Source organism: Bidens hawaiensis, unplaced genomic scaffold (assembly GCF_021521415.1).
Source record: "Bidens hawaiensis isolate Kalapana, Puna unplaced genomic scaffold, B.hawaiensis_p1.1 tig00035881_1, whole genome shotgun sequence".
Classification (NCBI taxonomy): Eukaryota; Viridiplantae; Streptophyta; class Magnoliopsida; order Asterales; family Asteraceae; genus Bidens; species Bidens hawaiensis.
Window position 1 is genome coordinate 26,773 of NW_027496237.1, and position 13,856 is coordinate 40,628.

A 13,856-nucleotide genomic window follows, 5' to 3' on the forward strand; every position below is an offset into this window, starting at 1 on the left:
AACGAAATTTGTGAGACTCGAAATAGGGTGTGGTATAAAAGAAATTCCTTGTTAAAGTTTGTTTTAAAATAAATACATAAATGAAAATCATAACAATGGTAATAACTCCGTGGAACTTTAGAGTTTTCATGAACCACTATGGACTCTTATTTTCCAAACATCAAAGAAACTCGAAATCAAATCGAACCGAAAGTTGGGTACTCGTCTACAGACTTCCAGTTAAAACACATTGTAAAACATAGAGGAGTGCAACCATATTATTTTCACAAAGAGAACATGGTCGCATTTGAAAACTTAAAGTTGTGATTCATATGGCGTTAAAAGTGGTATGCTTTGGCTTAATAGAGTTCATGCTCTTTTCTAACTCTCCAGGTAAGCAATCGGGTCCCGCGTCTGATTGGGATTTATACGCATTGCTTATCCTTAGGTTTCAATAACCTTGGTGTCAAGAGTTTCGGAAAACATGCACGTCCCCCCCCCCTTACAGTTACTACATACCCGCCATGAAGAACCATCTTTAAGAAGAATAAATATCGGAACACCACAATGAAAATCAATAATTGAAAATGTTGGAAAAATCTTTGTTTTTAGGCATAAGCCTTGGACTTGTATGTTCTTGTGTAATTTAAGTATTTGAATCATCAGTATAATAGTAACAACTAAGTGCTTTGAACAATCACATAAGGCCCACATAATTTCTAATTATGCAACCTAAGCAATTAAGCAAATAAACTATAACTAACTAGAACACTACATCTAATATTCTATCTTATAGTCACGGCTCTGATACCAATCTGTAACACCCCGGCTAAAGCGGAATACGCCCGGGTGCGACGTACAGATTGCCCAAAACACATGTAACCATTACAACAAAAAGAGCTTTTTAGTACATACAAAAGCGTCCTAAAATGCTATTTTATAAGACCTTTCATTTAGTAGGACCAACGATAAAAGTGTTTCATGTAAAAGGGTCGCAATAAGTCTCGGAACTCAAGAAGCGTCCTGATATCCCAAATAAGATTATGAAACCAATTTTATGGTCGCATAATATATCCATTAACCACCCAAAAAGCGTCCCAATAAAAACATATTATGACACTTTTACTATGTTTTGACATGTTCTTACCTAATTGTAAACTTTTGATACACATACAAGCGTCCTTAAAAATTAATTCATAGGACCCTGGTGATGGAACATTACAGTACCAAGAAAAGGGTCCTAATATCCCAAACAAGATTATGAAACTAAATTTTATGGTCGCATAATATATATCTATGAACAACTTAAACGTCCTACAAAATATATTATGACACTTTTACAATATTCTAACGTTTAGGACAAAAACTAGAAGTCTTAACAAATCATATTATGCAACCATTTTTTAAACGTCCACACACACAATTTTACTATACGGTTATGGACATCTAAATATTGAAAGAAATAAAACTTCATTATAATAAAAAAAAAACAAAACATAAATAAGTTATAGCATTATCCAACATAAACTCTTATAACATTCAACAAAAAAAAAATAAAAGCAATAAAAGAAACCAGCACCATAAAATCCCGAGTCATCATGCGTACGTCCTCAATCCTTACGGACTACCTACAAATAAACCATCCATGTATAAGCATTAAGTTCCATGTTATTAAAATTATTTGTATCACAAGTTTAACAAATACATACCGAGATGAATAGACAAGGCCATGCGATGGATGCACCAATACAATCTTGAATTGTGGAAAATAACTCATATGGTCATACCTCTCTAGGGGTAAAGTATTTAAGACAAAGTTCAGCAAGTGATATTTTGTCTATGGTCTTTGGCTACAAGCAGAAACCACTGCTTTTATATAAAACCAAAAGTAAAAAAAAAAAATACAACAATGACCAGTTTTATATTTTTTTTTCTTTTCACCAAAATAGGAGCCAAAGGGGAGCATGTGCCCTCCACATATCGGTATTAACTGTCTGTAAAATAACAACATGCTGAATCAGGAGACTAAACCACATTAAGGAACAGCTTTTGCACAGGTCAATTTAGGTTGTACAATATACCTAACGGGTCAAAAGGGTAATGGGTTGAAAGTCAACCAAGGTATACTTTAAATGTGTATAAGCTCTCAAACCTGTTTATTCAACAGAAATATATATGGAGTCAATCTATGCAAAAGTCTTTCAGATCAATCTAAGCCAACCCGTTCCAAATACTACATGTTTTGACATTTGACTCGTTACCCAATCCGCCTAATTCACGGTCCCAATGACCCAACAAAAAAGAAACTTGTTGGCGAAATTTAAACTTAAAATACCAAAAATCCGAAAAAAAAGGTGTTTACCTTAAAGATACCCTCACCAAACTATCCAGGAGCAATCAGATGGACATACCATTTAAATTGCTGCAGTAAACTGAAAAATAGCCCTCATGACATATCATTTAGATTATTAAATGCAAAAGCTATGAGATCAAAACTTAAGTGGTGTTACTTGATTATACTATATATACTATGTAGTTTGCCTTTGAACGGAATATATAAAGATTGTATATTTATAATTGGATTAAAATTGAGTGAAGTAATTTGTATTCATAACATCACTAACTAATTATCATTTCTAATGTACATCAAACAACCCCTGTTCATAAATCACTAATTAGTTGTCATTTCAATATAAAAAATCAGTCCCTATTCACAGTATCATTAATTTACCGCCAAAATTCATATAATTGACTAACAAATATTGAACAAAATGAAAGGAAATATGAAGAGATCTGAAACCTACCTCGAGAGAACGACGCGTACCAAGGGGCATAATAATAAACAAAGGTAGAAATTATATTCTTTTGAGTTCCCACACCAACTGAATTCTGGAAACACATATAGTAATTGATTGTCAAACACAGAAAATAATCATAAAAGTAAGATGGAAATAAAATACATTAAGAGCTAGAGCATGGTAAAAGTTCGATTATGTGAGCTCTAAGGGTAAGGCCTAATCGACCGATGGTATTCAATTTTTATTAGCCACTCCGCCAAATCCAAAATCCGGTGGCAGTCCATCACGCCCACAGATTTCGATGATGAGGCGAAGCTTTCAAATCTATGTCGACATCTCCATGGGTTCTGGGAAGGAAGGTAAAAGTTTTTGTCAAGAGTTAAGAATGAGAGCGAAGGCGCTGAAACAATAAAAGCGATATGACGCATTGAGAATTTGTACCTTATTGCATTAGAAATCCTAACATAAATGAATAGTAACTTTGTCTCACAAACCTAAAGTTCGTTTTTAATATATACTAGAATCTGTGACCCGAGCGTTGTGCCGGTAACGTGATATGTAAGACTTATGTTATTCTGCTTCATATTGGGATACACAAAAGTTACATATTTTAGTATATTCCAGCATTGTTATCAGGCTAACATGTTGTGGTTGTACAAAAATCAAGTTATCAGAATATGAACATCATTTTTGTGTTAACAGCCTACCATGCTGTTTTTTTAACAAAACTTTTGCTAGCAGAAGATGCACCACATGTCCATCCTTTTTCCGTAAAATACTAAATGTCATTGTCTTGTGCATTAAGTAACAATCTTGAATGAGGTATATTAACACACGTAGTTTAGATAATAGCCCTGCAGTTAATGGTTTATGTCAGATACGTACAGATTGATAAGAGAGATAATTTTTTACCTTCACATTATGTTACCAAAAGAGGTTGTTGAAGCTGGTGTCTTTTCTTCTTGAGCTTTTTGACCAGATCCTCTATAAAGTGAAATGTAATTCAGTTATAATACTCGGAAAATGACTAAAAATCACTGCAAAACAATAGCAATCAAAATTTAAATTGGTATGCAGTGAATAACTGCACTGAAAGCTTTATTATTTTATGACAAAAAAAAAAAGTAACTATGCAGGCGACAATCATGTTGCCAATTAATATATAGTTATAATTACATGAGTCTAATATGTAACAGTAAATGAATACTGGTACTTGGTATTGGATCATATTGACTACAATTTGTGAGGATAACCCATCATGCTAAGAAAAACTAATAAAAAAAATGTGGAGGTACACATTTGTTTTGTAAATGTACCTGTTATTGTTATGGTTTTGGTTTATCTAACAAATAGTTCTACTTTTTTAACATGATAAAAACTTGGAAAAGATGATGAATTCAATTTATTAAAACATTTTATACAAATAATTATTAAAAAGTTACTAAGTAGATGGGAGTTTATGGATACCTGATTCTGTACAACTAACAATCTATATGATTAAAAGCAAAAAAAAACTTTATCTGCAATAATTATGGTAACATCACACATGTATCAACACAATAACCATACGAAGTACATAATAATAAAAGGTAAATAACTAATTATCTCTTACACTACGGTCTTAACGTGTTTAGCAGGTTATAGACGACGTGAATAACACAATTATCAAACATGAAAATGACTATTTTAACAATTGAATTTGGTGGTTTGAGCATGACAGTTCTACGTTTTATGTACCAAGAAGGAGAAATGATATACTCTAGCGTCTTAATTTTAATTATTTTTAAGAAAGTATAAAATTGCATAACGCACTCTTTTGCTAAACAGGTCTAATGTTGTTCAACAATAAAGTGATAGCATCATCCAAGTTACAAATAGATGTTAGTTCGGGTTAGATTAAAATTAAAAACACCTCAAGTTATAGAAGAATACAAAATTATCTCCTGCTTACCATGAAATAGAACGGTATGTTTCACCATCTTCCACCAAGTTCATCTTGAATGATCTCCTACCACAAAATAAGATCAAAAATAGGTAGAATCAAACTATCAAATCAAGGGTAGTAAGGGGGATATCGGGTGAACAAAAACATAATTGGGGGTAAACTTAGGGTTACCTTTAATTTTGAGACAGAGAAATATAAAGAATTAAATTTCTTCTTTAATGTTTGAAGAATCAGATAATTAAATCTTTGATTTAAGAAAGGGTCCTATAACACCGGACACTTATGACTTAACTACATATGTCCTATTAACTTAAGTTATAATAAGACCTCAAGTGATCAAGTGTCCTATTACATTAGTACATAATGAGACACCAACAACTACATGTCTTATAAGTTACTTTATTATGATTTATATTTTAAGTGTCTTATTAGGTTATATGTAATACGACCCCAAAGAATCATTCATCCTATTAAATAACTTTTTAGGACACCGGTTCTGTGGCGTACATTGTAAAAGGACCCCAAATGTTCATTTGTCTTATTAAACATATTTTAGGAACCTATTTTACAAGCGTCCCACACAAAAGGTCCTAAAAAGCCCTTTTTGTTGTAGTGGACACTATTAAGTGACAATATTATCATTATTTCATTGATGATTCAGATAACAAGTACTTTTGCAAATAAGAAAAATTACAATGAAATAAACAAATCAAACACTTTATTATTGATAATCCTATTTCTAGTGTCTTCTCTTGTTTCATCCTCTAACAAGCATACCTGAAACATATATATATAAAATAATGTCAACTAACTTAATAGTTGGTGAGTTCCCACAGTTTTTATATAATACATAAAAATCATACAATTCCATGAAACTCGTGAAAAGCAAATAAGGTCCTTTCCAATTGGGATTGTGCACCAATGTACTCGGTTAATGAGGCCATTTTCCACTCATAACAACAAGGTTTTGAGTGCAAATGGGGGGGGGGGGGCGTATGATCATACTATATTGAAGTAATCCATGAGCAAGTAATATTGAGTAAGTAACAAGTAAGCACACAAGTCCATGTATGAATCGTAGTTTGTAAGCAAAATCATAAACAATTTGGTTTTTGAAGGATACATATGCTACCCCCAAAACAATAAAAGAGTAAAAAAGGGGGGTGTGAGAAACTCACCTTTGAAATTAGAAGGACAACTTTGAAACGAAACGGGAGCTCGTTATATGAAACCAAAAGTTCGAATCTCACGAGCTAAAATAATAAATACGATAATTACTAACTAAATAATGTAAATGACACGTCGGTCTTAAAGTTCATGTGTTATTATTTATATATATAGTTATATACTTTTACACCTTTTAACGTATAATTATGTTTAAGTTTAACGGATTTAACGATCTATTATTATAATATTATTTATGAGTTTACTATTAAATTTGTATATAATGTTTACGGGGTTTTAGCGTTATAGGTATATTTTAGTATAACATTTGACGGTTTAGTTTCTATAAAATTGTAACGATATTATATATATATATATATATATATATATATATATATATATATATATACATACTTATATATGTATATATATATATATTACGCGTTAAACGACGTCTAGGGTTTGTAAAAGTTGGATTCTTGGTTAAAAAGGTAAAAAAAACAATCTAAACAATTGTTATTTTATTTAAAAATGATTTAAATTGATTGATAATGATTTAAATAATATATATGATTTATTATATTTAATTATCATAATTTAAAACAAAGTAAAAAAAATGTTGAAGTGACCCAGGTTCGAACCCGGGTCTTTATGACCACATAAAGTGTACACAGCCACTGGACCATATTGTTTTTGTTGTTTAAAGATAGAAAAAATAAATTATATACAACATCTTAAACTTCATATTCTCCACCATAAACCCTAGGTGTTCAATCCTTCTAAGCTGTTCCATGTTTGTTTAATTAGTGTTAGGGGTTTTGTTTGTCGAGTTAAAACGAATCAAAACCATGTAAAAATTACCCTCGATGGTGCCGGAAAGATGATGGACGGAGCTTGGCCGGAATCGGATATAGGTGAACGAATTAGAGGTTATAAACAGTTTGTTTGTGTAATTTTATGGTTGTAATAGTTTTAGCAGATGATTAGGGTGCTATTTATAGTGTCAATTGATTCGTATTGTATTTAAATCGAGTTATTACGATGTTGGTTAAAAATCCGATGAGTCAAGATTAATTTATTGGTTAATTAGGTTGTTAATGATAAATTAAATCACGTAATAATGTTTAGAACTTGTGGAGACGACGTTTGGATATTTTAACGGATTGAACCGGATGCAAACGAATAGTTTTAAGTGTTCACCTGAACACTCGCCGGAATCCGGCCGGTATACCGGAAAAACGTGGGTAGGGGATGGGAGGGAAGGGTTGGGTTATTTTTTTATTATTTTATTTAAATAATTTACACTTCTGGCCCCTGAACTATCAAAACCTTTATATTTTGTTTTTAAACTTTATTTACCCTTTGAACCTTGAACTTTGTAAATATATATAACTAAATTAAAACTTGGTATACTTTAATATCTTTAAATATTTACGTTTTATACCCGTATAGTTTTAAACTTTGATTATTTTTTAAACCTTTAAGGGTCGGAGATTCGTTAACTGAACAATAAGAATAGAAAGTAAACATAAACGAACTTTAAATCATTGAACATTATATAAATCGATAACTTTCAAAAACAAATACATTGAAATAACAAAATGAGTCGATTCAACGAATACATATACAAATACGAAAAAAACTGACAAATGTCACCGGAGGGGATTATCAAAATCATAATAAAACATCCATTCATCATCATGATGTTGATCGCAGTGACCTGAATTTTTTATGCAAGTTTACTCAACTTTGGACCTCTCAACCTTCGGGGTTTTGTACTTAAATTCTTCAACTTTAGGTTCAACAAAATTGGGGTAAGTTTTGAAGGAAGGTTGGTTCTCTCTTTTGACCAAAGGTTTATAGTACATTCTAGAAGATGACTCTATTTTAATCTTAGAAAGAGGAACTAATCTACGACGAGGTGTAGACATAATAGAAATTGGAGAAAGGGATGTTGTAGAAAACAAGAGTTAAAGAATCGCCTTTATATAATGAAAAAATATAGGAGGTTAGATGAAGATGTGTAACATCCTACTTTTGGTTATAATAATAAAATAAATTTTGTCTATTTTATAGTAGGTCGTTATCGGTTTAGATAACTAGAATATGAGTTGGGCTAGTGTTGGGTTAAATGGATATGGGTTATGGACTTGGGTATAAAAGAAAGAAGGAAAGACCATGGGCTAAGCCCATGATCCATAAATATATAAACCTTTTAATACCCAATTTTCATTCATTTACACATATTCCATACACCTCTCAAACACACACTTAATCTCTCTCTCTCTCTAGCCGAAATATAGAAGAAGAAACGGATCCCGGCCCAAGGTATGATAGTATTTTATTGTATGAGCTTAAATCCGTTAGTTATGGTCACGAAACGATGAGCCGACACCGTTAAACCGTTTAAGTCATGAGATCCGGGTGGAATTGGGTATAAAACGAACCTATGATGAGCTTAGGGGTCACCCTAGCTCAGATCTGGATCGAACGGGACGAAAAAAACGGCGAAAAATGAGTTAGAAATCGTTTTTCCGGCGAAAACCCGATTTTCCGGCAAAGGTGGCGCCGGAAAGGGGGCGCCAGAATAGTGGTACGAGGATAAGGAATGTCAGGGAATGTTCTGACATTCCATGACCTAACCCTAGTTCGCTAAGGGTAACTAACGAATTATAAGTAATTTGCTAAGCTGATTCGTCTATGGGAATGTAACGAATTAGCTTCAGTTCGTTAAGGGAAAAGATAGCGAATTACCCTTGATTCGCTATAGCTAAATGATAACGAATTAGACCCAATTCGTTATAGTCATTCGTTAAGGGAGATAATGAATTAGAAGGTCCAGTTCGCTACTTGGACTGGTTCGCTATATGGACTGATTCGTTAGAGGGTCCAGTTCGTCACCATGACCAGTTCGTTAAAAGAAATGTAACGAATTAGAAGTTTATCAGAATGACGGAATGGTCCCTGAACTTAGAAAATAATGATTTAATTACAAAGAAGCCCTTGGACTTTTAAGTAGCAAATTATTTAATGATTCAAAATCCTAATGGAAAATATGTTAAGACAGTTAATGAAAATCAAACTTTTCCAAGCTGACCTGGCAGTTTAACCCCAGCCAGGGGCTCTGCCCCTTGGACCCCGCTAGGGGCTGCCGCCCATAGAACCCCGCTGCCAGGGGCGCTGCCCCCGGACCCCCGTTCGTTGAGGGTAATAATTAAACTAGAAAGACGATATGTGTAGTGATAGTTTATTGATACGTATAATTATTATACAGCTAGTCGTGCACAGCTCAAAAAGGGAATAACCGTAAACGGTGAACGCAACCGCATTGAGGTGAGTTTCTAGCCCCACTTCCTTGTTATGTTTTCGGGGCTGTGTGCATACTCGATGTGATAGTCAATACACTTACCTTAGGTGGTAAGTGTATGCCTTGTAGGATTTATGTATGACGATTGCTTGACGGTCGTGAACGATCTTTGGATATTGCATGTGCCGTCAAGTGTTAGTTAAAGGTATGATTGATATGTATGATGTATGAATGACGTATGTATGAATATGTATGATGTATGAACAATATATGTATGAAATGTTGATGGTACATGAACGCTCTTCGGAGATTGCACATATCGTCAAGGAAAGTATGATAAATGACAGGTATGTTATAGTAGAGCGAATGTAGGGAACCGACCCTAATAATGTCGGCGAATGTAGGGAACCGACCCTAATAGTATCGGCGAATGTAGGGAACCGACCCTAATAGTATCGGCGAATGTAGGGAACCGACCCTAATAATATCTGCGAACGTAGGGAACCGACCCTAATAATATCGGCGAAGGTTATAGGGCGGAATGCTCTTAAAAACGTATATGTATGAATGAAAGTATGTAAGTAAGTACGAAAGAAAGAATGAAAGTACGTATGTAAGTAAGTGTGTAAGAAGATATGAAGGTATGTACCTCCGGGTGCATATGCTAGTATGTGAATGTATTGTATGTTGTATGATTAACTAGAACTCACTCAGCGTAGCTGACTTTTAGTATGCACGCAGGCTAATCGACTTAGGCAGTTGGCTTGAGGAAGATACATGGCAGGATCCGAAGAGGCTGGCATCTGGAGATTGTCGTGATGTTTGAAATGCTATGTTTTATGTTATGTTTTTGAAAGACACGTTATGGATGTTGTAATGAATGGTTGACTTTTATATTATTCCGCGAAAGTTTTTATTAACTCTGATATTTAGAACCGCGTTTATGAGTAAATCCAACACTAAAGTAGGGCTACCGGTAACGAGGCCTTACAAGATGTGATGTGTTATAAATATGGTTGTAAATGTAAGTCCAAAGGTCAAATGGTTGTTAAGTCCACAAGGATAAGAACCTAATCCCCCTAAATTTATTAACAAAGAAAACTAACAAAAAGGGAAATTGAAAAAAACAAAAAAAAACATAAAATAACATAACACTATACCACTTGCAATGTCATACACGATAATAGGTAATTAAGAAAGAGCATGCTAAAAAATTAGAACAAAATAATAATAAAAAACTAACATGCCTTCCTTTGAAATTTATTTATTAATCCCATCATGAACTACCTAAACATTGTTACTGGTTTCAAACTCTGCCAAAGACTTTTTCTTCTTGTTTTTGGGATTTAAAGGGCAATTACAAGAATCATGACGAACATATTCACCGCAAGTACGACATAACCTTGCGACTTTACCTGCCTTCTCGACATTTTTCTCCGACTCACCCATCACTCGACGAACCTTGCCACATCCTTTTATCCGAACAGCATCTGGATTCTCAATAAAATCATCACCTTCGTTCACATTGGCAATAATTTCTACAAAAACAAATTTGATGTCGTCTACAGCATTCGCATTTTTAAAACATTTTTCAAATAACACAGATTTTAATTCTTTAATCTTCATAGCAAAAGAGTTAAGACCTTCAGAATCAACCCTCAACATGTCAACACACTGACTAACCATCTCCAAAATCTCAAAACGTATAACACTTTGAGGGTTCAAATCCACACTAAAACAATTTGAAAGTGAGAAAACACTTCAAGGTAGAACATCCCGTTTCCACCTATCACTTACATACTTCAAAGGGATCTTGTCAACTTTTTTAATTCAATAAACACAAAAAACATGGCGGCATAAAAAACCAATACGAGTGAATCTCATGCAAGAACAAGACGCCGAGTTGTTAGCAGGATCAAATTTAACCTGTAGAATAAAAAGAAAATGTATGATATATCATATGTTAACGTAGAGTTCACTTATAACATATGTTTTGAGGTTAACGTATAACGTATGTTAACAATATAACATATGTTAACATGTTAAAACATGTTCCTTAACGTACTAGAAAGACGTTGGTTATATCCTTCCTTTTGTCCAAGTGTGTCATAGAATATAAAACATGAGCATCAACGGATTCAGTATTTGTTACATAACAACAATACTTTCCTTTCATTATCTCTTTTCTAACTTCATTAAAGATGGTTTGAGTGTACAACTCAAATGCATGTTTTTCTATTTCTTCACAAGTAGAACTTTTAAATGAAGTAGATGAAGTCTTGTACTCACAACTTCTTTGAGAATAACGTTGGCTATCAAGTCTAGACTCCATACACAGCATGAATTGGACAAGCGTATTAGTGCTAGTTGAGTTGACTTTAAATGTTGCATTAGAGCTTTCACAACGAGATGTAGTCTTCATTAAACAACAAAACGGGATATCTCGAAAATAAGCAGGAACCTAACGATCAGGGATCTCAAACATATCATTCAACCACTCGTTGTCTTGTAAACCAAACTTCTCAATAAGATAGTGCCATCTGGACTCAAATGTATCAAGGGTGATAAACAAATTCCAAACCAAACGATGAAGTCTCAAACGAACGTTAGTATTTTCAACAACATCACCAGATACCTAATGTAAAAGAAACAAAAACATATTAAAAAGACATATCACAGATATAAAAAAAATCATTGCTAAAATTTAAGATCATAACCTTGGCCGGCAATTTCTTCATTATGTGCCACATACAAAGCCTATGACGTGACTCGAAAAATACCTGAACTATTGCTTGCCGCATAGAAGGATCCTGATCACTTAAAACTAACTTGGTTTGTTCGCCATGACAATTAAGAAAGGAGTGAAGTAATCATTTGTAAGAGTCGATAGTCTCACTACTGATCAAGGTAGCTCCGAAAGTAACACATTTTTTTTGGTGATCTACACCAGTAAAGGGAACAAATATCATTTTGTACCTGGAAAAGTAAAATTTGTTAACATTAGAAACATATGTTTTAAATATAAAAGTACATAAGATAAATTAAAAACAAAACGTGGAATCAAATGACTGACCTATTAGTCTGATACGTGACATCAAAAGCCAAAACGTGACCAAAAGATTTATAATTTAACTTGGATATCTCATCAGCCCCAAAGTTAGATCTTAACTTGCCATTTTCAACTGTAAAATCAAAAAAGAATTCGGGGCAACACTCGCAACGCTCTTTCAACCGGTCAATAACTAACTGGGAATCCCTATCACCTATGAAAATCCTCATTCCATTATAAAAGTTCTTGAAATCAATAGGTGTACCTCTAACGTTATGATGACCACCCTTTATTGAGACAGGTAAACGATGATCAACAGTAGGACCAATTCTTTATAAACTCGTCTGGTGGATAAATTCACGGTTAAAAGTGTCAACAAGACAATGATTGTGATCTTCTACAAACTTAGACACAATAAAGTTAGATGTTTCACGACAAAATGATACACCTAGGTGAGCCTTGCAATCAGTTATGGTGAATGTCTTTTGTCTGACATACATTGACGGTTCAGCCATGGAATCAAACGAACGTTTGCTTTGGGGGGTACCGTACTTGTTACACCTCAAATACTTGTGTGTAACGACACCTTTCCATTTCTTAGTTTGGCCTTTGCGGAGCGAAAAACCAGATTCTTCAACACACTTATAATACATAGTAACAACATCTTCCCAAGATTTAAAAATAGTGCCTTCAATAGGTTTTAAATTGTTATCAATCTTTGGACGCCAAAACTTCGTACCATTAGGAGAATAATACACATAATAAGTATCCTCTTCTTGAAGAATTGTTGGTTCTATGGAAATAGGAGATACCACATCTGGATGGCATACGGATGTTTGGTTGGTAAAGACATTCTCTAAAAATGAAAAAAAAAATACATTTAAATATAGTATACAATAATCCTTTAAAAAATGGATTTTAAGTTGTTAAAGCATTAAAATAAAGGGATGCCTTAAAACAAAACCATTTATAAACCAAAATGGAGTAATTATGAGTAATAAAAACTAGACTTATAACATCAATATGAGTTAATGAATACTACCTTGACTGGTGGGAGTAATTAAGTGGTTCAGTAAAGTATTTAAAGTAGACTGATCAAAAGGTATGCTAAAAACTTGTCTACTGGGAGTAATTAATGTGATATCATCACTATAGCCGGCTGCAACATCCATCACGATAAAGGAAAAGTGGGTGAAGGAAGGTGGATAACATTAATGGTGAGTCTTAAAATTGTGTTTATAGAAGAAGAACTAAACAAAATATAGGGGGGAAAGTATGAAATGACATCTGGTGAACTATGAAAAGACAACAAAGGACAACAAATATAAAAAAGATCTTCCAACAACAATAAAATAAATTAAAATAAATGGGGTACAAAGGAGGACTTCCCTCAAAGTGGTTGTACAAATAAATAATAGGTGTCATCACCAAACTCCAACCAACATCCCATTCACATTTCAAGTAATACATTTTACACTACCCACAACAAAAATAAATATACAAAAATGTATCCCGGCCCAAGTACACCTCTAGAGGATGTTATTGAAAACAAAAGGTGTTTTGCACTAAATCCTGATAACAATGTGGTTAAACCAGCTAATCAGCCAGTGGGAA

General features: G+C 33.5%; 1 pseudogene; it reads right to left on the minus strand.

Moving 5' to 3' along the window:
- Positions 1–10,480: 10,480 nt before the first annotated feature.
- On the minus strand, positions 10,481–13,414 carry LOC143587794 (protein FAR1-RELATED SEQUENCE 5-like; annotated as a pseudogene).
- Between the last annotated feature and the right edge of the window lie 442 nt (positions 13,415–13,856).